Source organism: Narcine bancroftii, chromosome 4, assembly GCF_036971445.1.
Source record: "Narcine bancroftii isolate sNarBan1 chromosome 4, sNarBan1.hap1, whole genome shotgun sequence".
NCBI classification, from domain to species: domain Eukaryota; kingdom Metazoa; phylum Chordata; class Chondrichthyes; order Torpediniformes; family Narcinidae; genus Narcine; species Narcine bancroftii.
Window position 1 is genome coordinate 106,250,486 of NC_091472.1, and position 26,479 is coordinate 106,276,964.

General features: G+C 40.5%; 1 protein-coding gene and 1 pseudogene across 2 annotated transcripts in view; one reads left to right on the plus strand and one right to left on the minus strand.

The window, feature by feature from the left end:
• The window catches only part of LOC138760958 (ras and Rab interactor 2-like), a 216,276-nt gene that overhangs the window by 31,338 nt on the left and 158,459 nt on the right, over positions 1-26,479 (plus strand). The gene's annotated exons all lie outside the window — the stretch shown is intronic.
• Positions 4,793-14,515, minus strand: LOC138762382 (phosphoserine aminotransferase pseudogene; annotated as a pseudogene).

The following is a 26,479-nucleotide window of genomic DNA, read 5'->3' on the forward strand; positions in this document are numbered from 1 at the left end:
GACCGTCCAAATTTATGCTCGTTAAGATGCATTTTCTGAAGGAGCAAAGCGCTAAAGTCTGCAGACACTGTAATTGAAATAAAAATACAATGCTGAAGATACTTAGCAATTCAGTGTACTTTATAATCATCTAAATGGGAATTAAACTTTAAAGGGTATCAGGTGGTGCAAAGAGATAGACAGGATGGTAAGGGAGGTGGAGTTGCATTCTTAATCAAAGATGAGCTCCAGGCAGTAGTGAGGAATGATATAAGATCTAAAGAGCATAATGTTGAGTCCATTTGGGTAGAGATAAAGAATAACAAAGGGAAAAAATTATTGGTGGGTGTTATCTATCACCCACCAAATAACAATAGTTTAGTGGCACAGGAAATAAATAGAGAGATAAGTGAGGCATGTAATAATGATATGGCAGTAGTCATGGGGGACTTTAATTTCCACATAGATTGGGAAAATCAAGTTGGTCATGGGAGTCTAGAAGAGGACTTCATAGAATTCATCCGCGATAGCTTTCTTGAGCAGCATGTTAAGGAACCCACAAGAGAAAATGCTCTCCTGGATCTAGTGTTGTGCAATGAGATAGGTAGAGTAAATGATGTAATAGTCAGAGACCATCTGGGAAATAGCGATCATAGTATGATTGAATTTCTCATTCAGGTGGAAGGGGAAATAGATCTAAAACTAATATATTATGCTTAAACAGGGGTGACTACCATAGGATGAGGGAGGAATTGGGCAGAGTGGACTGGGAGCACAGGCTAATTGATGAAACAGTTGAGGAACAGTGGAAGATTTTCAAAGAAATATTTTGTAATGCTCAACTAAAATATATTCCGGTCAGGAAAAAGGGCAGCAAGAGAGGGAAAAATCAACCGTGGTTATCAAAGGAAATAAAGGAGAGTATAAAATTGAAGGCGCAGGTGTACAAAGCTGCAAAGAGCAGTGGGAAACTGGAAGATTGGGAAAATTTTAAGAGACAACAAAGGGTTACAAAGCAGGTAATAAGAAATGGGAAAAAGGATTATGAAAGTAAATTGGCACAAAATATAAAAACAGAAAGCAAAAAATTTTATAAATATATAAAACGGAAGAGGGTGGCCAGAGTTAACATCGGACCCTAGGAGGATGAGAAAGGAAAACTGGTAGCAAAAAATGAGGAAATGGCCGAGGCATTAAACAAATATTTTGTGTCAGTCTTCACGGTGGAAGACACATCCAGCATGCCCAAGTGCGGAGTTAAGGATACGAATGTTGGAGAGGGCCTTGATAAAATAGTTGTTACAAAGGAAGTAGTGATGGAGAAACTAATGGGACTAAAGCCAGACAAATCACCTGGTCCTGATGATATGCATCCAAGGGTTCTGAAGGAAATAGCAGAAGTTATAGTTGATGCATTGGTGGTCATATACCAAAATTCCTTGGATTCTGGGCAGGTCCTGGCAGACTGGAAGACAGCAAATGTCACGCCACTTTTTAAGAAGGGATGTAGGCAGAAGACTGGAAATTATTGACCAATTAGCTTGACGTCTGTAGTTGGAAAAATGCTTGAAGCCGTCATTAAAGATGAAATAGTGAAACTTTTGGAACGTAAGGGTTCGATCAGGCAGACGCAGCATGGTTTTAGAAAGGGAAGATCTAGTTTGACAAACTTGTTAGGATTCTTTGAGGATATAATGGGTGCGGTGGATAGAGGGGAACAGGTTGATGTTGTATATTTGGATTTCCAGAAAGCGTTTGATAAGGTGCCGCACAAGAGACTTATCAGTAAGTTACAGCAAAGTGGAGTCCGGGGAAGTATATTGGCCTGGATTGAAAATTGGTGGTCTGACAGGAGGCAGAGAGTCAGGATAAATGGGAGTTTTTCAGGTTGGCAGAGAGTGTTAAGTGGGGTGCCGCAGGGGTCAGTGTTAGGCCCACAACTGTTCATCATTTACATTGATGACTTGGAGGAGGGGACAAAATGTGGTGTAGCTAAGTTTGCGGATGACACCAAATTGAATGGAAGAGCAAATTGTAATGAGGATATGGAGAGTCTGCAGAGGGATATCGTTAAGCTGGATGAGTGGGCAAAGGTCTGGCAGATGGAGTACAATGTTAGTAAGTGTGAGGTTATGCACTTTGGCAAGAAAAATAAAAGAGCTGAATATTATTTAAAGGGTGAAAAACTACAGCATGCTGTTGTGCAGAAGGACTTGGGAGTGCTTGTGCACGAATCGCAAAAAGTTAGGTTGCAGGTGCAGCAGGTTATTAAGAAGGCAAATGGAATGTTGGCCTTCATCGCTAGAGGAATTGAATTCAGGAGTAGGGAGGTAATGTTGCAACTGTATAAGGTACTGTGTCCAGTTCTGGTCTCCATATTTGAGGAAGGATATACTGGCTTTGGAAACGATACAGAGGAGGTTTACTAGGTTGATCCCTGTGATGAAGGGGTTGACTTATGATGAAAGATTAAATCGTCTAGGATTGTATTCGCTCGAGTTCAGAAGAATGAGAGGAGATCTTATAGAAACATATAGGATTATGAAGGGTATGGATAGGATAGATGTAGGAAGGTTTCTTTGAGCTGGCCGGGGAAACTAAAATGAGAGGACACAGTCTCAAGATTCGGGGGAGTAGATTTAGGACAGAGACGAGGAAAAATAGTTTTTCCCAGAGAATATTGAATGTTTGGAATTCTCTAACCAGGGAAGTGGTTGAGGTTAGATAAATTTTTACATGATAGAGGAATTAGGGGATATGGGGAGAAGGCAGGTAGGTGGAGTTAGGTCATAAATTAGATCAGCCATGATCGTATTGAATGGCGGAGCAGGCTCGATAGGCCATTTTTGGCCTACTCCTGTTTCTACTTCCTATGTTCCTATGTTCCTAAAAGTGTTCTTTGTACTAAAATTGACCTCCACTGTGAAGACTAACACCACATTGTCATCAAAGCCTTGGTCACTTCTACCCAATATTAATTCCCCTTTCACATCTTCCAAGGGACTTGCACTCACGCTTTCTATTTGTCTGTCTATCTATCTATTTATTTTTTATTCATCTATCTATTTTTTATTTATCTGTTTTTTTATTTATCTATTTTTTTTATTTATCTGTATGTGTATTTATTTAATTTTACATTATATACTGTATGTTTTTTTTTGCTGGTGTTTTAAAGTTTTCCCATCCTTACTGTTTCCCACTTCTCTTGATGCCTTTATATGCATGAGCCTTCCTTTATTTCCTTAAGTTATCCAAGGCTTGCTCTCCCCATCCTTACTGACCCTGCTTTGAGCTGGAGTGTACATAATAAAAAAAAAATCTCCTTTAAGTTCCTCAACTGTCTCACCAGAGCTCGAATGCACAACGCAATGATGCAGCAATTAGCATCTCATCACTTGAATGATCTGGGGTTCAATCCTGAGCCCAACTGCAGTTTGTGCAGACTCCCCACGTTCTCCACGTGACCACATGAGTTTCATCTGGGATGCACTGGTTTCTTCCCATGTCCCAAAGTCAGCAGATGAATTGGAAAATGTATATTGCCCCTTGTGAAGATGCAGGAGAACAATCAATAGGGAAGAGGGTGGGTATGGCAAGTTGTAGGGTCTTGGGGAAATGGGACTCACTGAGTTACTCCATTAAGAACCAGCATAGATCTGATAGGTCAATGGCTTCCAGTATTGTGGTAGTAGCTAAATAAGTATGGTCATCCAGAAAAATAAATTACTGGTTCAGATTTAATGTTTACTGTGGAAGTCTTGGTCTTCTGAGTGAAAGTGACACCTTCAGTACACTGGATGGCGCCAATAATAGTTTCTGAGTAATAAAACTAATGTTACCTCCAGAACACAAGTGAACTGTTGCTGGTTCATGTTCTATGAATGGAATCAATAGACTTGTTTCCCAGGAGAGGAAACAAGCTCGGATTTGTGTTTTCAGTAAATATGAAACTTAACCTTGCCTTTGCTGGTATCACTTTTGAAACAATTTTTTTTCCTCTAGCTGCAATTTTAACTATTTATCTAACCTTTTATATTTCTTTTTTTCTCTCTTGGCAGATTGTGGTAAATTAATGTACAATTTTGTAGTTGATGTATTTTACCTCCCTGTGAGCCTGCCTCCCCCTCTGCGCTCCCTTTCCCACTCCCTCCCTCTGTAAATTTACAGTTAACGCTTGAATGAAAAGCAATTCTAATTATTGTGAACAGGTTTATTTTTGATGTTGGTGGTGGTCATTCAATGGTTAAAATTGTCTTTGTTAATACTCCTTATGATTGGCGCAGGATGAGAGTTACGGCAAAAGTGTGCGTGTATGTGTTAATGGGTTAAGGCACGAAGGAGCAGCTGAAATTGAAGTGCAAGGACATTTTTCAGGAAAGGAATAAAAAGCTGTCAGAGATCAGATGGAACAAGATGAATAAAGTTTGGGTTGAATAACACAGATAGATCCACCATTATCCATGAGCATTCACCAGTTTAATGGAAGAAATGCAACAGCAACATCGTATTTACATAGTATCTGTGGTTAGGCACATTGAAAATGGAAGTTGCTCTCTGAATCACCCCATTCACCTGATGTTGTGAGTGCCACTGGTTCTTTCGGCAGGTTCCCACATTCCTCGGGCATTGGTATGATTGAGGTCTGTTGAGAGCACTTAGGAGCCTGATGATTGTTGGGAAGTCATTGCCAGTTGATGCAATTTCACATTCTTTAGCCATCTCTGGAATGGAAATGTGATGGGTCATTCAGTGTTCTGGCTGCCTTTTCTTGGCAGCAGGAGATGTAAATGGAGTCCATGGAGGGGAGGAAAGACTATTGTCTGTGTAGTGAGCAAGGGGAAAGGTCCAAAATAACATTAAAAAAAAAATCAGCCAGTTTTTGGGTTTCTTCCACTGTCACAGCATATAAAGACATTCCACCGACAGACCTGTGGCCCTTAAACGATATCATGATATTTTTAGCAGCTTTGTCAAGAAACTGTTTCAAGAACACTCTCTCTATTTGCATTCCCAATGTGTAATGGAGTATTCATTGTGCTTCTGCAGTTTGAGGCAACCAGACACATACACAATCTATTTAATCCATTAATCAGCTTTGATTTCACAGTCCTGTTCTGGCCCATTGATTCAGCACCCCCTGAATTTTTGATCCATTCCAAAACCAATCCCATAATACGTAGATTGCTGGAGTGTTGTAAAGAGAACTGCAACTCCCTTGCATTTTATAGTCAAAAATGACTGGACATTCTTTCGGTGCATATCCCAGAGGATCCTCTCAGATTATTACCGCTGTCACCCCAGCGCATCCAATATTTTTCTGAGCATCACAAAAATCAAACCAAACTTGGTTACATCCACTTGAGGACATGTCATAGACCGCACAGTTCCCTTGAAGTCTGGGATAAAGGGGATTTCCACACCACGAGCAGTCTCATTGGCACAGTAGTAAACATGAGAGGCATTCGGGTTCAAATTCCAATTGCTTGGATTAGAAATAGTTCTGTAAACATAAATCTTACAGAACTATTCACTTTGCCATAGTTCTCTGCTTCTTTGGCTGCATTGGCAGACCAGGCTCCAGTAACCACATAATCTTCCCTTCTTTTAATCCAATTAGATTTCAAGGTACAGCACCAAACTGTCCGGTTCCACCTCCCTGGAGAAAGATCACTTTGTGGTTTTTAGGAATTTTTAGTAGTTCTTGCAGCTCATTTTCTGCAGTGTTTTTTTTAAATTTTTTATTTTTCACACCATAAACCACATTGACCATGATACATACATTTTCCTTTTCAAATATATACAGTGTCATTTTCTCCCCCACCTCCTCCCATCCCACCCTCCCTACCTCCCCCCCATCCATTTAAAGTACAAAATCTAAGATACATTAAACCAGTCAAACAATGTTGTCATTCAATAAAAATAAACAAGAAATTCCACTGAGTCAATTCTTTTCATTTCCTTCTCCTTTCGTTAATTTAGGTAGTGAATGTCCCCGGTAGGTTTTCTCTATTGTGTTTCATGTAAGGCTCCCATATTTGTTCAAATAGTTCAATATTATTTCTTAAACTATATGTTATTTTTTCTAATGGAATACATTTATTCATTTCTATATACCATTGTTGTATTTTCAAATTATCTTCCAATTTCCAGGTTAACATAATACATTTTTTTGCTACAGCTCGAGCTATCTTAACAAATCTTTTTTGTACACCATCCAAATCAATTCCAAATTCTTTGTTTTTTATGTTACTTAGGAGGAAGATCTCTGGATTTTTTGGTATATTGTTTTCTGTAATTTTATTTAATATTTGGTTTAGATCTTCCCAAAATTTTTCTACTTTCTCACATGTCCAGATTGCATGAATTGTTGTTCCCATTTCTTTTTTACATCGAAAACATCTATCAGATAGTGTTGGGTCCCATTTATTTAACTTTTGAGGTGTAATGTATAGCCTGTGTATCCAGTTATATTGTATCGTACGTAACCTCGTATTTATTGTATTTCTCATCGTTCCAGAACATAATTTCTCCCATGTTTCCTTTTTTATCTTTATATTTAAATCTTGTTCCCATTTTAGTTTAGTTTTACCATTTGTTTCCTCATTCTCCTTTTCTTGCAGTTTAATATACATATTTGTTATAAATCTTTTGATTATCATTGTATCTGTAATCACATTCAAAGTTACTTCCCTCTGGTAACCTCAGACTGCTTCCTAATTTATCCTTCAAGTAGGATCTCAACTGGTAGTATGCCAGCACTGTATCTTGAGCTACATTGTATTTATCTTTCATTTGTTCCAAGGATAATAATCTATTTCCTGAAAAACAATTTTCTATTCTTTTGATCCCTTTTTTCTGCCATTCTCTAAAGGAAAGGTTATCTATTGTAAAAGGGAGTAACTTATTTTGCATCAATATTAGTTTTGGTAATTGGTAATTTGTTTTATTCCTTTCTACATGAATCTATTTCCAAATATTGAGTAGATGATGTAATACTGGAGAACTCCTACATTGTATCAATTTTTCATCCCATTTATATAATATGTGTTCAGGTATCTTTTCTCCTATTTTATCTAATTCTAATCTGGTCCAATCTGGCTTTTCCCTTGTTTGATTAAAAATCTGATAGGTATCTTAATTGTGTGGCTCTATAATAATTTTTAAAGTTTGGCAGTTGTAAGCCTCCTTGTTTATACCATTCTGTTAATTTATCTAGTGCTATCCTCAGTTTCCCCCCTTTCCATAAAAATTTCCTTATTATTTTCTTTAACTCCTTGAAGAATTTCTCTGTCAAGTGTATTGGCATGCCTGAAATAGGTATAATATCCTTGGGAAAATGTTCATTTTAATACAGTTTATCCTTCCTATTAGTGTTAATGGTAAATCTTTCCAATGCTCTAAATCGTCCTGTAATTTTTTTCATTAGTGGATAATAATTGAGTTTATATAGATGGCCGAGATTTTTATTTATTTGTATACCTAGGTATCTTATTGTTTGCATTTGCCATCTGAATGGTGATTCCTTCTTAAATTTTGAGAAATCCGCATTATTCATTGGCATTGCTTCACTTTTATTTATGTTAATCTTGTAACCCGACACTTCTCCATATTCCTTCAATTTCTTATATAATTCTTTTATTGATAGTTCTGGTTCTGTTAAGTATACTATAACATCTTCCGCAAATAAACTGATTTTATATTCCTTGTCTTTTATTTTTATCCCTTTTATATTATTTTCTGTTCTTATCAATTCTGCTAGTGGTTCTATAGCTAATGCGAACAATAAGGGTGATAGTGGGCATCCCTGCCGTGTTGACCTGCTTAAGTTAAATTGCTTTGATACATGTCCATTTACTGTCACTTTCGCTAACGGTCCCTTATATAATCCTTTAATCCAATTAATATACTTCTCCGGTAAACTGAATTTTTGCAATACTTTGAACAAGTAATTCCATTCTACTCTGTCGAAGGCCTTCTCTGCGTCTAAAGCAACTGCTACTGCAGGTGCTTTATTTCCTTCTACTGCATGAATTAAGTTAATAAATTTACAAATATTGTCTGTTGTGCGTCTTTTTTTGATAAATCCAGTTTGGTCTAAATTTACCATTTTCGGTACCTGTTCTGCTAATCTGTTTGCTAATAGTTTAGCTATTATCTTATAATCTGTGTTTAGCAGAGATATTGGTCTATATGACGCTGGTGAGAGTGGATCTTTCCCTTGTTTTAGTATCACTGTAATTATTGCTGTTTTACATGAATCTGGTAAGTTTTGTGTCTCATCAATCTGGTTGATTACATCCAGGAGGGGCGGTATTAATAGATCTTTAAATGTTTTGTAGAATTCTATTGGGAGTCCATCCTCTCCTGGTGTCTTATTATTTGGTAATTTTTTTATTATCTCTTGTATTTCTACTGTTCCAAATGGTTCTGTTAATTTATTTTGTTCCTCTATTTGTAGTTTTGGTAGTTCAATTTTAGTCAAAAATTCATCTATTTTCCCTTCTTTCCCTTCGTTTTCAGTTCGGTATAATTGTTCATAGAATTCTCTGAAGTTTTCCTTAATTTCTTTTGGATTATATGTAATTTGTTTGTCTTTTTTCCTTGATGCCAATACCATTTTCTTAGTTTGCTCTGTCTTAAGCTGCCATGCTAGAATTTTGTGCGTTTTTTTCCCCTAATTCATAATATTTCTGTTTTCTCTTCATTATGTTCTTCTCCACCTTATAAGTTTGTAGTGTTTCATATTTTATTTTTTTATCCGCCAATTCTCCTCTTTTAGTTGTATCTTCCTTCATTGCTAATTCTTTTTCTATATTTACTATTTCCCTTTCCAACTGCTCTGTTTCCTGATTATAGTCCTTCTTCATCTTGGTTACATAACTTATTATTTGCCCTCTAATGAACACTTTCATTGCATCCCATAGTATGAACTTATCTTTCACTGATTCCGTATTTATTTCAAAGTACATTTTAATTTGTCTTTCAATGAATTCTCTAAAATCCTGCCTTTTAAGTAGCATGGAGTTTAATCTCCATCTACACATTCTTGGAGAGATGTCCTCTAACTCTATTGTCAATATCAAGGGTGAATGGTCCGATAATATTCTAGCTTTATATTCTGTTTTTCTTACTCTATCTTGCATACGAGCTGATAACAAAAATAGGTCTATTCTTGAGTATGTTTTATGTCTACCCGAGTAATATGAATATTCCTTTTCATTTGGGTGTTGCCTCCTCCATATATCCAAAAGTTGCATTTCTTCCATTGATTTAATTATAAATTTGGTTACTTTGTTCTTTCTGTTAATTTTTTTCCCAGTTTTGTCCATATTTGAATCCAAATTCAGGTTGAAATCCCCTCCTATTAATATGTTCCCTTGCGTATCTGCTATCTTCAAAAAAATATCTTGCATGAACTTTTGATCTTCTTCATTAGGTGAATATACATTGAGTAGATTCCAAAACTCCGAATATATCTGACATTTTATCATTACATATCTCCCTGCTGGATCAATGATTTCCTCTTCTATTTTAATTGGCACATTTTTACTAATTAATATAGCTACTCCTCTTGCTTTTGAATTATACAACGCTGCTGTTACGTGTCCTACCCAATCTCTCTTTAATTTCTTGTGCTCCAATTCAGTTAAATGTGTTTCTTGCACAAATGCTATATCATTTTTTTCTTTTTTCAGTAAATTTAGCAGTTTCTTCCTTTAAATTTGGTTATGTATTCCATTAATATTTAAAGTCATATAGTTCAGCGTAGCCATTTCATACTTTGTTTGTCTTCCCTTTCCGTTTCTCCATCATCACCTTTCCTTCTTATCCATTTCTGCTTTCTTGTTTTGAACACTTTATAATACAACATTTTTAAAACATCAAACATTTTCCTTATTCTCCTATTTAAAACTTCTTTAACCCCATTCTCCCGTCCCCCTCCTGAGTTGCCCTTTATCCCTTGTCGGGCAACCACATCTCCCCTCTCCATTTGGATTTGCGAATTCACTCGCAAACGTCAACTGATTTTGTAGTGACCGTAACTCCTCCCCACCCAGCCCCCCCCAGAAAAGATTTCAATTTTCATATGTAACAAAGGTCACTCTTTTAATTCCCTCCTTATTCCCTCTATTCCCTTTCCCTCCCTTATTAATTCTTGTCTATACTCTATATATTTTCCTCTAAATACGGATACATTCATGTATACACACTATATATATATATATATATATATATATACACACATATACCTCTTTACGCACATACATATAATTCGTGGTCATTTTTACTCTCATTACATGTCTTCATCTCTCTGCTTGTTTTGTAGTTGTTCTGCAAATTTCCTTGCTTCCTCTGGATCCAAGAATAGTCTGTTTTGCTGCCCTGGAATAACTATTTTAAGTACCGCTGGGTACTTTAACATAAATTTATATCCTTTTTTCCATAAGATCGTTTTTGCTGTATTGAACTCCTTCCTCTTCTTCAGGAGTTCAAAACTTATGTCCGGATAGAAAAATTTTTTTTGACCTTTGTATTCCAGTGGCTTTTTGTCTTCTCTTACTTTCTTCATTGCTTTCTCCAATATATTTTCTCTTGTTGTATATCTTAAGAATTTTACTAAAATGGATCTTGGTTTTTGCTGCGGTTGTGGTTTAGGGGCTAATGTTCTATGTGCCCTCTCTATTTCCATTTCTTCCTGTAATTCTGGTCTTCCTAGGACCCTGGGGATCCAATCTTTTATAAATTCTCTCATATTCTTGCCTTCTTCATCTTCCTTAAGGCCCACTATCTTTATATTATTTCTTCTATTATAGTTTTCTATTATATCTATCTTCTGAGCTGTTAGGTCTGCTTTGTTCATGAATGAGTGAGACAAACACCAGACTGAGTCGAAATCAGGGTTCTTTGTTCTTTATTACCGGATTGTAACACTTGCGACTAACAATGTTAGTCGGAGAATGCATTCTGCCGTTATCAGCAAAATGGTGATTTTTTATACCCTTGGATACGTGCTTAGAACATCATCATATCATTACTTGTCCAATGACTAAAACTGTTGCTATCCTTTCCCTGCTAGCTTCCTGCCTCTCAATCCATCAATGTCTCTCTTATCTTGTAAGTACAAGGATGCATTCACATCTTGTTACAGCCCCGCACAGGGTAACTCCTTACACATTCCCATCTCATGATGTTTTACCTTACAGAGCTAACAGCTCATGTGCCTCTTTAACTTTTTTATTAGATTCTTCTAATTTCTCTTTTAAGTCCTCTACTTCCATTTCTACAATTATTTCTCGTTCTTCCATATTTTCCACTCTTTTTCCTATCTCTGATATGGTCATTTCCATTTTATTCATTTTTTCTTCTGCATTCTTAATTCTTCTTTTTATCTCATTAAATTCTTGTAATTGCCATTCTTTCACTGATTCCATATATTCTTTAAAGATACATCCATTGTCTTGCCTTTCTCTTCTTCTTCCACTTCTTTCTGTTCTTCTTCTTCTTCTTCCTCTGGATTGACCATCTGTTGTTTCCTTGTTTTCTTTTTACCCTCTTCTTTCTTGTTGTCGTTATTGTCTGTGTTCTGCACCTGCTGCTGTGCTGCAGGTGTCTCTCTCAGCTGTGGAGATCGACTCCGCAGCTGTTCCCCCCCCTCCCGTCAGTGTGTTTTTTTTCATGCGCGGTTGCGCATTTTTACTCGGCTCTGCGAGCCATTTTTGTAGTCCTGAGCCCGGGACTTCCACTGACCTGAGGGGGCAGGCTTCTCTCTCCGCGGCGGGCCTCTTCGTACAGGTAAGGTCTTCACCTTCTTCTTCCGACGTCTTTCCTTCATTTCTTCCCGTTGTTTTTGGTTTTTCTTTCTTCGCTGCCATTTTCTCCACACTTTTACTTTCACTTTGTTTTGGTTTTTATGTTTGTGCCTTTGCTTTTTCTCTATCTTTTTTTTTAACTTTTCTGGAGAGGGCTGGAGTTCCCCTACCGGCCACTGCTCCATCACGTGACTCCTCCCTTTTTCTGCAGTGTTGACAATTTTGATGATGTCTGCCGATCTACGGTTCATTTCCAGAACACTAATACCAAGCCCTCTATAATTGAATAGGTCTTTCCGTGCTTCTGAAACCTGATGAATAACCACTTTTTTCAAAGGGTATTTAACAGGAATGGTCTTTCTGCCTTGGATCACTCTTCCAAGCTCAATAACTGACTGCATTTGGGTGACTGCTGCCTCAAATCGTTTATCAATAACAGACTCCCTTTCTTGTGGGAGCATGAGGTAGCGAATGCTTTGTGTATCCTTATTTTCTCCAGGTGATGGATTAACCAAGTGACTTGCATTCCGGTACGAGTTAAATGTTAAATAGTGTGATGGGTGCTATCAGCCAGCACGTCAATTAAAACAGCAGATTCCGAAGCTCTTTCACAATTCTCAGTCCCATTTTCACCTTTTAACCTTTTACGATTCACTTGCACACACCTGTTCATGAGCACCAATTTGAGTAGTCTGGCCACCACATTGTAGAGTCTGCATGCTTCTATTTCTGCTTTGGAAAATGGATTAGGGATTGTGTAAATGAAAGCATCCATTTATCCATGATGTCACTGTCCTCAACTGTGTTTTCATTGAAAAGAAATTAAATACCATCTTCCTTCTGCAATCTCTGAATAAAGATCTGTATGTATTGAACCAAGACATCCTTGAGAATATCACTCCTTCTTTAAACTGTAATTTTTTTGCTCCTACAGCAGGGTAAAGGTAATAAGGTAAAGCCTCAATGCATTTCCAGCATTGGACCTGGTAATTCTTCTTACGTTTGCTCATTTTCTGACCAAGGTTATTATTGCAGTAACGGGTAACTAACAGTTCCATATCCGTCCTCACACGCATCAGCAAAATGTTGCAGTTGAGCAGATGTTACTGTTCCAAAGTCCGTGGGCCTGAAGCATCTGTCAACCATAAATGCTTCCAGTGTATAAAGATCCTGAATCCAACACATCCATTCCTGTACTTCCTTTTGTTTCTCAAATCATTTTAACAACTTAGTTGTTTCAATTGGATTCATCTCCTTTTAAGACTTGCTGTTTTTCTTTTGTTACTTTCTCTAGCTCTGCTTTGGCCTCTTCATTCATTTTGTCATAGGCCTCCATCATTTGAAAACCAATCTTAGCATATTCATCAACAACCCTTTTCACCTCTGCACTCTGTGGAAGGCTTTACTCATGCTTCTGTTTCCATTCCAAAGTTATACCTTCCTGGCCAGTAAGCTTTTGTTTTACAGCTCACATTGCAGCATCCATGTCTTTCTGGCTATATTTTAAAACTTCCTCAATAGCACCTTCAGCAGGAAGAGTAGATGCAAAACCGACTATTGGATCATTGGATTAAAGAAGCTACGTCCACTATTTCATGATTAGGTGAGGAAGAACAGATCCATCTTCAAGATCCATAATGCTTCTAGTTGTTGGAACTTCCTGATCAGACTTTGTGTCCAAGGGTTTGTAATGGAGAGATTATGACCGCCACATGGTGGCACTGCTGGGCTCCTATTTGGAGGACACATTGCATGCCAATCAAGGCCAGACTCACCCCAAGCCATCAAGGTGACCCTCATGATTGGCCCATTCAAATAACCAGGTACTGAGCTCCAGGCAACCTGCCGGACTTAGCCCCTGCTGAGCAACTGCACTTGGCTTCGAGCCATTGGTCATAGCAGCCAATGGGGCCCAGCCTGCCTCGAGTGATTGACCTCCCAATGCTGCAGGATTATAAAGGACCAAGCTTTCCTTTGCTCTCTCTCTTGACTCCTCGTGGCCTGTATTGGGTTGGGGTGAGTCCTGAGGCCAGTTAATTAGAGCTGTGTCCGTATAAGTCAAGGGGTGGGAACACGTAGTGTTATCTTGATCTGATTGTTTACTGTATGTCTGTTTGTACCATTCCTAAGTTTTGTCGGTTTTCCATCGTTACCCACAGTGCATATCCATCCCCTTGCGAATTGTGGGTTTAAGTTAATTGAGCGTTTAGATTCTGTTGTTTCCTCTGTATTTCTTGAGTATAAACTTGTGCTTTGTACCTTGATCTGGGTCTGGTTCTTAACCTGTGGGACCCACTCGAACCTTCACTTATAATAGGGGTTAACCAACAGCTTCAAAGGACTTTCCTTTAAAAGTAATCTAAGGCCATCAAGTAGCTTGGCAGATTTTGAGACTAAATCCAAGAACTGCTCATCTTCTCTTGAAGGTTCTTGGTTATTACTGAGCCCCTCAGGAAAGTCCATCCTGAACTGCTGGTCCCAAGCTCATCACGTTTCACAACTGATATCCTGTTGACACCTGTCACTGACTGTTCCTGAGCATTATTGTTTTTTTCTCCTAAAGGTCCATTAATCATCCAACCAAGTATGGCTTTAACAGTGAAAGGTCTGTCTCCCACACTCAGTATTATATCTAGTGGTTCCAGATCCTTTTGTACATCTGATCCAATCAGCAACTCTATCTCAAAAGCCAGTTTCCGGTAGATGAGACCACTGATTGATATCATTTCGATGTTCGATGATTTCTTTGTGCATAAATATAGTCTTTTGGGTGTGTATGTCCAGGGGATCACAGAAATCGCTGTTGTGCAGTCCAGTGACCTCTGTGCTGGTTTCAATGACCTTCCTTTGACCCATAGTTCTCAATAGAATCCTTGACCATCTTCCCAGAAGATTCAGCTGATTCATTAGCCCCACGGTGCAAAATGATGCAGTGCTCCTTGGGTCAAGAAATGTATAAGTATGCACTGTTGCATTCCCCTTCCTGGCTTTGACTTGTACAGACAGAGTTTGCAGTTATCTTCATCGGCCCCAGTAAGATCACTTGTCTGAACAGAGGCTACAGCTCTGTTTTCAGCTGCTTCCTTCCTTTTTGCTTGCTCCTTTTCCATTTCCTTTCATTAGGAGGATATGCAGCATCTGGCATGATTTAAACTGCATTTGTTGCAGCTAAGTCGCTTCCTGCAGCTTTTTCTGATGTGGCCTTTTCACAGACAGACAACACGCTCTCCATTTTCTTTTAGGAAAGTGATTTTTCTCCCTATTTGCCCTGCTTTCCATCTGTGGACACATCTCCAAAGCATGTCCACCTCCACAGAATAAGGAGTTCTTCACAGCAGGAAAACTCCTTTTCCTTAGTTCCTTTGTCATTTTCCTTATCTGCAGCTGTCACCATGGTGGCAAAGATGCTTCCTTTTATTCTTGAATCAGGCCATGACTTGGACCTCCTTACATCTTTGCTCACTGTTGGAGTGTCTTTGATAACTCTAAACCACATATGTCAAACTCTGGCCCGCGGGCCAAATTATATTTGGCCCACAAGATCATTTCAAAAATGTATTAGAGGTGGCCCGCCCTGCAGCGAGAGCCGATGCTGTTTTTTGGTAATGTCACCTCCGCCATCCTCCCCCTTCATTGCACATCCTTCCCCATTGTAACACGAGAAATTGTAACACGAGAAGTCTGTCGATGTCATCAGCCGGCAAGCCGATTGGAAGGCTCCCCGCACAACCAGTCACTTCTCCCACCTGTCGAGCGGTGCGGCGGATTTCCTGTCGGCGCGATGGGCATGGCAGGCTGCGCACGGCCCCCGGGCAGCGCAAGCCCCGCGCACTGGCACCGGACGGCCTTCTCCCGGTCGCCACGGCCTTCAGCGCTTGCACCCGCGCGGACCCCAGGGATGGCTGATTCGGCCCTGCACGTGAAGAGAGAGATGGTGGCTGTCCGCAAAGGCTGATCGGCAGCGCGCTGGGCCTGAGTGGGTGGGTAAGCAGGGATGGGCAGAGGGTGTAGGTGAGGAGTAATGGGCAGGGGAAGTTATGGTGGTGCGAGGGGCAGTTAGAGGGAGGGATGAGTAGAAGGAGGGGTGGATAGGGAAGAGGTAAAAGGGGAGGATGGGAGGGGTGATTAGAGGGTGAGAGACAGGTAGAGGGAGGAACAGGTTGAGGGGAGAGGCAGTAGAGGGGCGTGTATAGGATGGGGTGGGTAGAGGCAGAGCGAGTGGAGTGAGGGGTGAGTAGAGGTTGGGTAAAGGACTGGTCAGGTAGAGGGATGGTGGGTCGAGGGTGAATAGAGGCCTAGAGCCTGAGGAGTGAGCAGGAAATGCTGAGTCCTGATGCAGGCCAAAATGGACACAGCCTGTGAATGCTGACAACATCTCCACAGGGACCAAATAGGTTTCCCTCAGGTCAAGCAAAGGGTGAATTTGAGCTACCTACTCCTGTCCTGTAACATTATCCTCCTAAAGTTATATCCTAAAGTTTAACATTACATATGTTGAAGGAAGAGAAAACATGCAGATGTTGTTGAAAATTTTCAATAAATATTTAGTTCGGCCCTCGACTTAGTCCAAGTTTTTAATTTTGGCCCTCCGTGAATTTGAGTTTGACACCCCTGCTCTAAACACTACTGCAATCTGCACTTGCCATTCAAGGAAATCCACCATGACCTTGTAGGGTTGTTTCCCATGCTTCTCCATCTTGGAGTTGGGGGGGGTGAATTATCCCTATTTTTGGTGCCCTGTGCTGGTCCACTGCTTCCCTGGAATCTCCAACCCCTCATGGCCGCTGTTGAGTGCCATCTGGGCACAGAGCTCACAGTTGCAGGATTTTACTTGCAGATATCATCTGCTCTTTTAACAGGCTGTTTAAAGCCTGTAGAGAGCCATCGACATTTGGAGCAGCGCTGTGGTAGTATATTGATGAAAATGGACTTGAAGTTATTTGGTAATTAAGGGGAGAGTTTGCATGGCCATTATTGTCTGGACTGGGGGAATTTGGTTAACATTATGAGTCAGATTTTGGAGAATTTTGGATGACCACAGATTTTTGGAGGAGGACATAAACTGTATTAATGAGCAGAATCCTATAAGTGTGTAAATCATCCCAAATATTTATACATATGTATGTTGATTATTTATGTGATAATTTTGGACTATTATTTGTGCTGCTACTCCCTGCGTCATCTCCATGTCCCTCGATTCACTTCACATCCAGGAATTTATCAACATGTTGCTTGTAAATGTAACGTAAATTATTCCAAAATATTTATTTTAACTTGTAGCTATTACAGTGCCAGCGACTTAGGTTTAAATCCACTCCTGTCTGTAAGGAGATTTTATGCTCTCCCCATGTCTGCGTGGGTTTCTTCCGGGTGCTCTGGTTTCCTCCCACCTTCCAAAGACTAATGGATTTAGTAGGTTAATTGTTCACGTGGGTGTATTTGGGCGGCGTGGGCTCGTGGGCCAGAAAGACCTGTTACTGTGCTGTATCTCTTAATTAAATTTTAAAAATTTTATGTATATATGTGCTGTGTATGGTGGGTGAATGTGTGTGCACTGTGGTCTGGAGAAAAGCTGTTTTGACTGGTTGCATATGCATAGTCAGATGATGATCTTGAATGTTTTGTTATGAGTGAATGCAGTCACTTCAATCTCCCCAGGCCAACAGAGTCGAGAGTTCACCACTCTCCAAGTGAAGGCATTTCTCCTCATCAGAGATGCAGATTGCTAACCATTTACAATTGTAAAGATGAAAATACAGTTAAAACTGACACATGAATAGGAAGGGTTTGGAGAGAAATAGGCTGAATGTAGGCAAGTGGATTAGCTTTGGTAGACAGTGAGGTTGGCATGGATAAGTTGGGCTGTAGAGCTCCATTAGAGTATTCTAAGGCTGCAATCCTTTGTAAAAAGGTAAAGGTTCTATTATCGTCACATAATACACCATTTATAATGTAACATGCATGACATTCTGTCCTCACCAAAAATTAGATTTTTTTTTAATCCAATCTGTCAAACACTTCAATTCTTTCAGTGAAGTCCACTCTTTCTTCTAAATGAGAGAACATTGTCTTAGTCCATTCAAACTCTATTCATGTGGAAAACCTGTTCAATTCTGTGAGATTAACTCTGTGCCAAATCCCTCCTCCTTTAATAATAAGTTTATAGTCAGACACATGAATTCTTACTTGCTGCAGCCACACAGGTGCGTAAGATACACCAAATACCATCATGTAATTTAAATTACACAATATGCCAAGACAAAAGGAGTGACACAAATAAATATTCTCATTATGCAGATAGTGCCAAAAAAAAGTGGCATTTCAGTAGCGTAGACAGATCTTTTGGTGCTTCCACTGCAGTTTTGTTAGGGCAATATGAGGATGTTTAAGAGCATTTATTGAATAAAGACCCTTCTTTACCCTTGAGGTGGTAGTCTTCAGACTTCTTTCTATACCTTCTGCCCGAGAGAGAGAGTGACCATGGTGATGTTGGTGAAAAGTGGGGGGTGGGGGGGGGGGAGTCTTTTACGAGTTTGGCTGCCTTTTTGAGGCAGTGTCTAACAAAGATACCTTCAGTAGATGGGAGGTTGGTACCTACAATGGACTTGGATAAGTTGGCACTTTCTGCACCCTTCAGTGTTTTGGGGCACTTGGGTTGCTAAAACAAATCAGGTAAGGAGACAAGAACTCTGCACAATACTGTCGATATTGTATATGACAATAAGACATCTTTACTCTTGTACTCAAATGATCTAATAGTAAAGGCCGATATCAATTTATTTTAAAAATGCTTGCTGCATATGCTGATTGGCCTCAGTAGCATTTGCACAAGCTCTCCTAGCTCCCTTTGGGCATCGACGTTGCCAAACTTTAGATGTGTGGTGGAAAATGTGCTGACCAGCTACATCATTGTCTGGTATGGGGACACCAATACCCCTGAGTGTAAAGCCCTGCAAAACGTAGTGAACACAGCCCAGGACATCACAGGCAAAACCCTCCCCACTATTGAGTACATCTACGGAGATGCAGCCGTTGGAGAGCAGCAGCAATCATTAAGGATGTGCATCACCCAGCACGTGCTCTATTCTCGCTGCTGCCATCAGGAAAGAGACCTAGGTGCCACAAGATTCACACCACCAGATTCAGGAACAGCTGCTACCCTTCCACCATCAGGCTCCTCAACATCAAACTCAATCAGGGACTTATTTCAGGACTCTTACTTTTGTACTTCATTGTTTTTTTTTCCTCTCTGTATTGCACAGTCAGTTTGTTTACACTTTATTTGTTTACATGTGGACTCTGAGTACAGTATTTTTGCACTATCAATAAGTGGTAATTCTGCCTTGCCTGCAGGAAAAAGAATATCAGGGTTGTATGTGATGTCATGTATGTTCTCTGACAATAAATCTGAACTCTTGCCTTTTGAAATTACTGAGTAAATAACTGCATTTTTCCACATTATTTTCCATTTTCTGCATTCCTGTTAACTCACTCAGCTTGTCCTTATTATCTCATCGAAATCCATCCAAAAATTCAGATGCACCATATCCGCTTGGTTCCCTTGATCTGCGTTGGTTACATCCTTCATTGCATTTGACAAACTTGATATTTTTCCTTACAGAAATATATCAAAATCAATATCAGGATTTGTCATGAACAAGTCATTAAACTCTGTGTTTTACTGCAGCATCATAGAGCAAACATTCATATTATAATCATCTTACAACATAACTATAAAATATAATAGTGGACAAAAATAAGGCAGTGTCTTTGGTTCATTGATTATTCAGGAATTTGATGGCAGTGGGGAAGAGCTGTCCTTGTGCTGCTGAGGGCTCATTAGGCTCCTGTACCTTTTCCCCAATTGTAGCAGAGTGAAGAGGGAATGGCCTGGGTGGTTGGGGTCTTTGAGGATAGAAGCTGCTTTTTTTTTAAAGACACCATCTCATGAAGATGTCCTCGATGGAGTGAAGTCTGGAGCCCGTGATGTCACAGGCTGAGTTAACAACCCTCTGGAGCTTATTCTTGTCCTGAGAGTTGGTACCTCCATACCAGGTAGTGATGCAACCAGCCAGAATGCTCTCCGCGTTACACCTGTAGAAGTTTACAAGAGTTTTCGGTGACGTTCCAAATCTCCTCAGCAACTCACAAAGTATAGCTGCTGGCGAACCTGCTTTGTGATTGCATCAATTCGTGGACTTTCCTGAATTCTCTTTCTTTTCAGGATGTTCTGATTTTACTCTTTCTTCTTCTTTGGCTTAGCTTTGCGGACGAAGGTTTATGGAGGGGTAATGTCCACGTCAGCTGCAGGCTCGTTTGTGGCTGACAAGTCCGATGCGGGACAGGCAGACACGGTTGCAGCGGTTACAGGGGAAAATTGGTTGGTTGGGGTTGGGTGTTGGGTTTTTCCTCCTTTGTCTTTTGACAGTGAGGTGGGTTCTGCGGTCTTCTTCAAAGGAGGTTGCTGCCTGCCGAACTGTGAGGTGCCAAGATGCACGATTTGAGGCGATATCAGCCCACTGGCGATGGTCAATGTGGCAGGCACCAAGAGATTTCTTTAGGCAATCCTTGTACCTCTTCTTTGGTGCACCTCTATCTCGGTGTCCAGTGGAGAGCTCGCCATATAACACGATCTTGGGAAGGCGATGGTCCTCCATTCTGGAGACGTGACCTACCCAGCGCAGTCACGTCTCTGATTTTACTAATGTTAGGCTAACTAAATGACCCTGTTTTCCTTCTCAATTTCAGACATATTGGGGTAATAAGAACATAAAAAATCTGAGCAGGAGGAAGCTATCAGGCCCATCGAGCCTGCTCTGCTGGTGAGATGATGATCTGGCTGTGGACTCAGCTCCCCACAACCCACAATTCCCAGAATATTGCAAAAATATATATAACTGTCCTCAATATATTTAATGAGGCTGCCTCTACCACTTCCTTGGGCAGATGCCTCCTCATCTCCATCCCAAACTATTCCCCTGAACCTTTAGGCTCTCCCCTAGTTCTAGTCTGCATCTACCAGAGGTAACAAGTTTCCTTTCTCTAACTATCCTTTTTAGAGTTTTATGTTTTCTATAAGATACCCTCTTATTCTTCTGAATTCCAGTGAGTATAGTCCCATCTACTCATGGGCAAATCCCCTCATCTCTGGAATCAGCCTGGTGAACCACCTCAAAGGCCAATATATCTTTTCTCAAGTAAGGAGACCAGAACTGCATGCTGTACAGGTATGCTGTACAGTGGCAGCAGATCCTCACTGTTCTTAAACTCAGTTCATCTAGTGATGCAACCCAGCATCCAATTTGCCTTCCTGATTATCTGCTGCACCTGCAGGCTTTATTACCCTCAAATCCACTGTAACAATTTTAGAATCCATGGAATTTTGGAAGAAGGTAACAGAGGATAAGAGAAAGAAGTAAAATCAAAATCTGTGACACTGTGGTTGGAGTAAAAACACAAAGCTGGAGAAACTCATCAGGTCAAACAGTGTCCTTTTATATAGCAAATGTAAAAATGCATAACTGACATTTTGGGTGTAAGCCCTTCATCAAGGTATGGAAAAATGTTTGCAGGCATCTGAACAAAAGAGGGGGGGAGGCATGGTCGCAAAGGCAGAGGGAGATAGGTTGAGAAGGGAGGGAGGGGATAACAGTGATCAAGGGGAGGAGGGATGGCTGGGTGAATAAAGAGAAAGGGAGAGCAGAAAAGGGGAAAGAAGGGAGAGAGGAGAGCAGGTTAGCAGAAACTGGAAAAGTTGATGTCAATGCCATCTAGCTGGAGAGTGATGAGACGGAAAATCAGGTGTTTTTACTCCAATTTGTGGGTGGTCTGAGATCCTTGCTGGGGCCAAACTGAGGCCTAGAATCAGAGCTGGAAACCATGAGGCACAAGATGGCGATGGAGGCAAGTATCAAGGAAGTCAGTGTGGGTGTGGAATCAAATCTGGGTGAGTACATGGTTGTAGAGTTTTAGAGCAACAGGGATTACAGACGGGGAGCAGTGAGAGAGAATCTTACAGAACTCCCTTCAGAAAACAAAGGAGAACTTCTTCAGGGTAGGCATCCCTCAAAGGGGTCTCATCCCTCGAAGGGATGAGAAGCTCACTAGTCATGCTTTGAATGTCTGGAGATGGTTAATTATTCCAGCAGTCGGAGCTGAGGCAAGGACAGTCTCGTTTCATGATTTGGAAGTAGAGATTACTGATCTCAATGAGGGAATATGGTAATTGCTTTCCATTATTTATCATAGATAAATCAACTCTCAAAAAGTACCTGATGAGAAGTGCTTGTAATTTTGTGGATGATGATCAAAAATTATACTTTGGATTGAATCACAGAATTTACCACAAAGCACAATTCTGTTTATTGTTGAAGGACAAAACAACTTGGACTAGTATTGGAGCATCCTGCCCTGCTCTGCCATTTGATGTGACTATGGATGTTCATCCAAACTGTGTTCCCTATTCCTGCTACCTCCCTTTGATCTCTCTCACTTTTAGTTCAATATCCAACTCCACTCTGAATGTATTGAATGATATGGCTTCAGTTGCTTTCGTTGCTGCAGAATTCCAGATTCCTTGCTTTTGGATAAGGACCTCTCTCCTCATTTCCATCCCAAATTTCCTCCCTTGTATAGTTGGCTGTACCCCTGGTTCTTAATTTTAATTCAGACATACATCACGGTAACCTGCCATTACGGCCCACAAGTCCATGCCTCCCAATTTACATCCAATTAATCTACATCCCCAGTATGTTTCGAATGGTTGGAGGAAACTGGAGCCCCCAGGGAAAACCCATGCAAATATGGGGAGAACATACAAACTCTTTTGTTTCAAGCCCAGAGGACCCCAAAACACAGCAGCAATAGATATTCACCAAGACAACTGATAACTTAAACAAAAGTTTCTTTTAATTAACATTAAAACAGGATCAAAACTATTAACTTAACTAACCTAAATTACCTCCTTCAAATTCTAACCACACATGTATGAAGTGTGTATACAAGTTCAGTAAAATTCTTTGATTCACAGTCCAATCTCACTTCTCATTCCTACAAGTTTACTGGTTGTAGGCAATTCTTATACTGTGCACAGATTTTAACATTTATGAAGTTCACCAGGCTTTGGTGCTTGAAAGGTAAATGGTTACTGCTCAGGAAAGTTCTTGTCAGTTTTCAGAGAGATTTTTTTGTTCACTGGACCCCTACAACTGATTCCTTGTAACCAGCCACTTCAGTGTCTTGATGAAGAAACTTGCCCCATCAGGGTTTTCCAGATGATAACCTCTTTCTTTCAGATCATCACAGAGTTCCTTTTTGTTTCACTTATTCCAAGTAAAACATTAGGCAGCCAGTGCTCTCCTATTGCATGAACCACAAGGGCTTTGACCAGACAGTCACACCCTGTCTTCCAAAATGGGGGTTTTTCCACAAGTTTTCCAGCTTGTTCTGTTCCAGTCCCAGCTGCTGCTGACTAGCACTGCAGAACTGAATTCTCTCTCTCTCTCTCTCACACACACAGAGAAGAAAATGCTTGTTTGACTCTCTCTGCTTGCAAAACCACATGACCCTCTTAGAACAGCAAGCTGCACTCCAAACAGCCTGTGGCTCCCATAGTTCTTTCATCTGTTGCCTTTTTGTAAACAACAATCCATTAGTGAAGTCTTTTGGGCACTCTCCAAAGCTTTTGCAAAGGGACTTGGAGCCGGCCTGTCTTGCATGAGCAGAGCTCTAGTATTTTAAATAAGATCTGTTTTAAAGTGTTTGTATGTGACCTACACTTAAAAAAAAACCTGCCCAATTTATCTCCCAAAACATCTATAATCTGTCACACATTATAGACAACGTAGGATTCGAACCCTGGTCCTGATCGCTGCTGCTGTAAAGGTGTTGTGCTAACCGCTACCCAACCATGTCCCCCAAACGTCCTTGCCATAAGGCAACATTTTTCCTGCATCGAGAGTCCTGTCAAAAATTTGTAAGTTTCTATTGGGTCGCCTCTCTTCTAAACTCCAGCAATTATGTGTCATTTAGGATCACAGTTCAGAAACAAAAACTTTCTGGCTTGTATTTCTGGGAAATGTTCAAAGCAATTGAGGTTACCCATTTCTAAAGCATTAGCACAGTTGTACTTTTAGTACTAGGCTTACTTGAAGCAGTTACGTTTATTTATTCCCATGGCATGTTTATAATATGTGGGTGTAGAATGTCTCAAATTGCTATTCAGACTGATTATTGTAGTTGCAAGCTTACTCCCTCTGCCAGACCTTCAGTGAGTTACAATTCCATTGATGTTGTTTACCATGTAGTATCTGGTGAAACTGCTCATTGACCTCATTTGTGAAAGTGGGTGACAATGGAGAATTTATCTGAACAGAGTACTGCAGCCCGGCCTCCTCATTCCATTGTCACCTGCTTCACAAGCACACCTTTCTGGCTGTGCTTACCAGATTGAATCGCTGCCCCCTTCCCTAATTCAAGAATAATTAGATGCAATGTTTCTGTGATTACTTATTTTAAATTGGCAATGCGGAAAGAAATCTGACCTGGGACTTTCCTGGTTTACACAACCTTTTGTTAGCAATATTACTATATATTTACTGAAGAATGTAGAACAGTACAGCAGAGGATCAGGCCCCGTCTGTGCTGAACATGATGCCCAATTTAAAATATAACTGCTGCTTGCACCTGATCCATTTCCTTCTATTGTTTGCATATTCATATGGCAATCTAAAAGCCTTTTAAATGCTCTAACTGTATCTGCTTCCACCTCAAATGCTGACAGCCTATTTAAGGCACCCATTACTCTCTGTGTAAAATTAATAACTCTCCCCACACATCTCCTTTAAGATTACCTCCCTCCCTCATTTTAAACACATGTTCTCCGGTATCTGACTTTTTTAACTTGGGGAAAAGACACCTCACACTTGTCAGGATTAAACTCCATCTGCCATTTCTCTGCCCATATGTGTAACTGATATACATCCTGTTGTATTGTTTGATTGTCCTCTATACTGTCCACAATTCGACCAATCTTGGTGCTGTCTGCAAACTGACTCGTTCACCCACTTTCCTATTCATTCAAGTCATTCATTTATGCCACAAACAAACCCATATTTCCTTATGACATGTTGGACCATTAGGTGTATACTGTTTCACGGAGAAATCTCTTTCCCAATAATTTTCCCTCTGTCCTATGTATCCTCCCTCCCCACCCCACCACCTCAAATCTTCCCTGGATTCTACTGCACACTAAGGGCAAGTTACAGTGGCTAACCTGCATTTCTTTAGAAAGTTTTTTTCCCCCACAGATGTTGGTGAATCTCTTCACTTTAAGTCTCATTTGCAGCCTATCTGCTCATTCTACCAGCCAGTCTATTTCCTTGATGTTGATTAATGCTCTCTTCACAATTCTCTGTGTCGCAGATGTTTTGTGTCATCTACACATTTGGAACCTTCACATTTATGGCTGTCCATGTTATTAAAATATGAGTATCTGTGGCGGCTCACCACAAGGCAGACAAATCGGCCCCGCTTGTAAGCCACGCGGCGGGGCAACCGGCCAAAATGGCGCTGTCGGGAGTTTCCCTTTCTTCCAGCTCGGGGCTCAGAAACCCGCGCTTGGGGACCACGTGATGCCCGGATGACGTCAATGCCCTCCAGCGCGGTTCTCAGCCAGGCCCGGACTTGGAGTAGTACAAGTGCAGCCCAGCACCCTGCAATAAACTAGTCTGCTCACTGAGCTCAACCCGTCTGGTTGCGTGTGTTATTGCAGGACCAGTGTAGCTACTGCTACATAACTGTCTTAGTCCCAGCTCTGACACCTGGAGAACTCTGCACCTCCTCCCAATCTCAGGGATCCCTTCATTTAGACAATTGTTTTCCCATGCTACTGTTGTCCCTTTTATTCCCTTGCTTTAGTTTTAATCACAAACCTGTAACAAGGATCTCATCAAACTCCTTCCCCTCATTTCCCCCACAAATACTGCATTTTCCTTATCAACTATTTGCATTATTTCATCAAAAAACTTGTTAAAGAATAAATGCAATGTACCAACATAATGATTTCTAGTGCTTGTGGTTATTCAAGGAGAAATGTTTACAGGCATGCATCAAATTAAGAAGTTAAATTTATACTTATTGGGGGGGGAGGTGGGAGGGAAACTGTGCAGATATACTGCAGAGGAAAATTGAAAACTTCAGAGCTGGGAATCTGAAACAAAAACAAAGTTCTGAAAACTATTAGCAGGACAGGTAGCATCTGTGGGGGGGGGGTGGGGGCAGTGGTGGCGGAAAGCAGAGTTCATGTTTTAAGTTAAAGACCATGTGTCAGAATTGGAAAATTGAGAAAATGAGCTCAGTTAGTGTTTGGTGGGGTGGGGGTAGAGAGGAGAGATGGGTTGGAGAAAGGAAAAAACCAACAGGATTGAGGTCAACATTGTTGTGGTGATGAGCCATTTGCTGATTGGTTAATGAGGGGAGTAAATGGAGAAGGGTTCAGAGAGCTCATTGCTGTATCTGACCCGACCTTGTTGGTTTTCGTGCAGTTGGATAATCATGTTGAGGAACAGCAATGAGCTCTCTGAACCCTTCTCCATTAACAATGGCGTGAAGCAAGGCTGTGTTCTGGCACCAACCCTCTTTTCAATCTTCTTCAGCATGATGCTGAACCAAGCCATGAAAGACCCCAACAA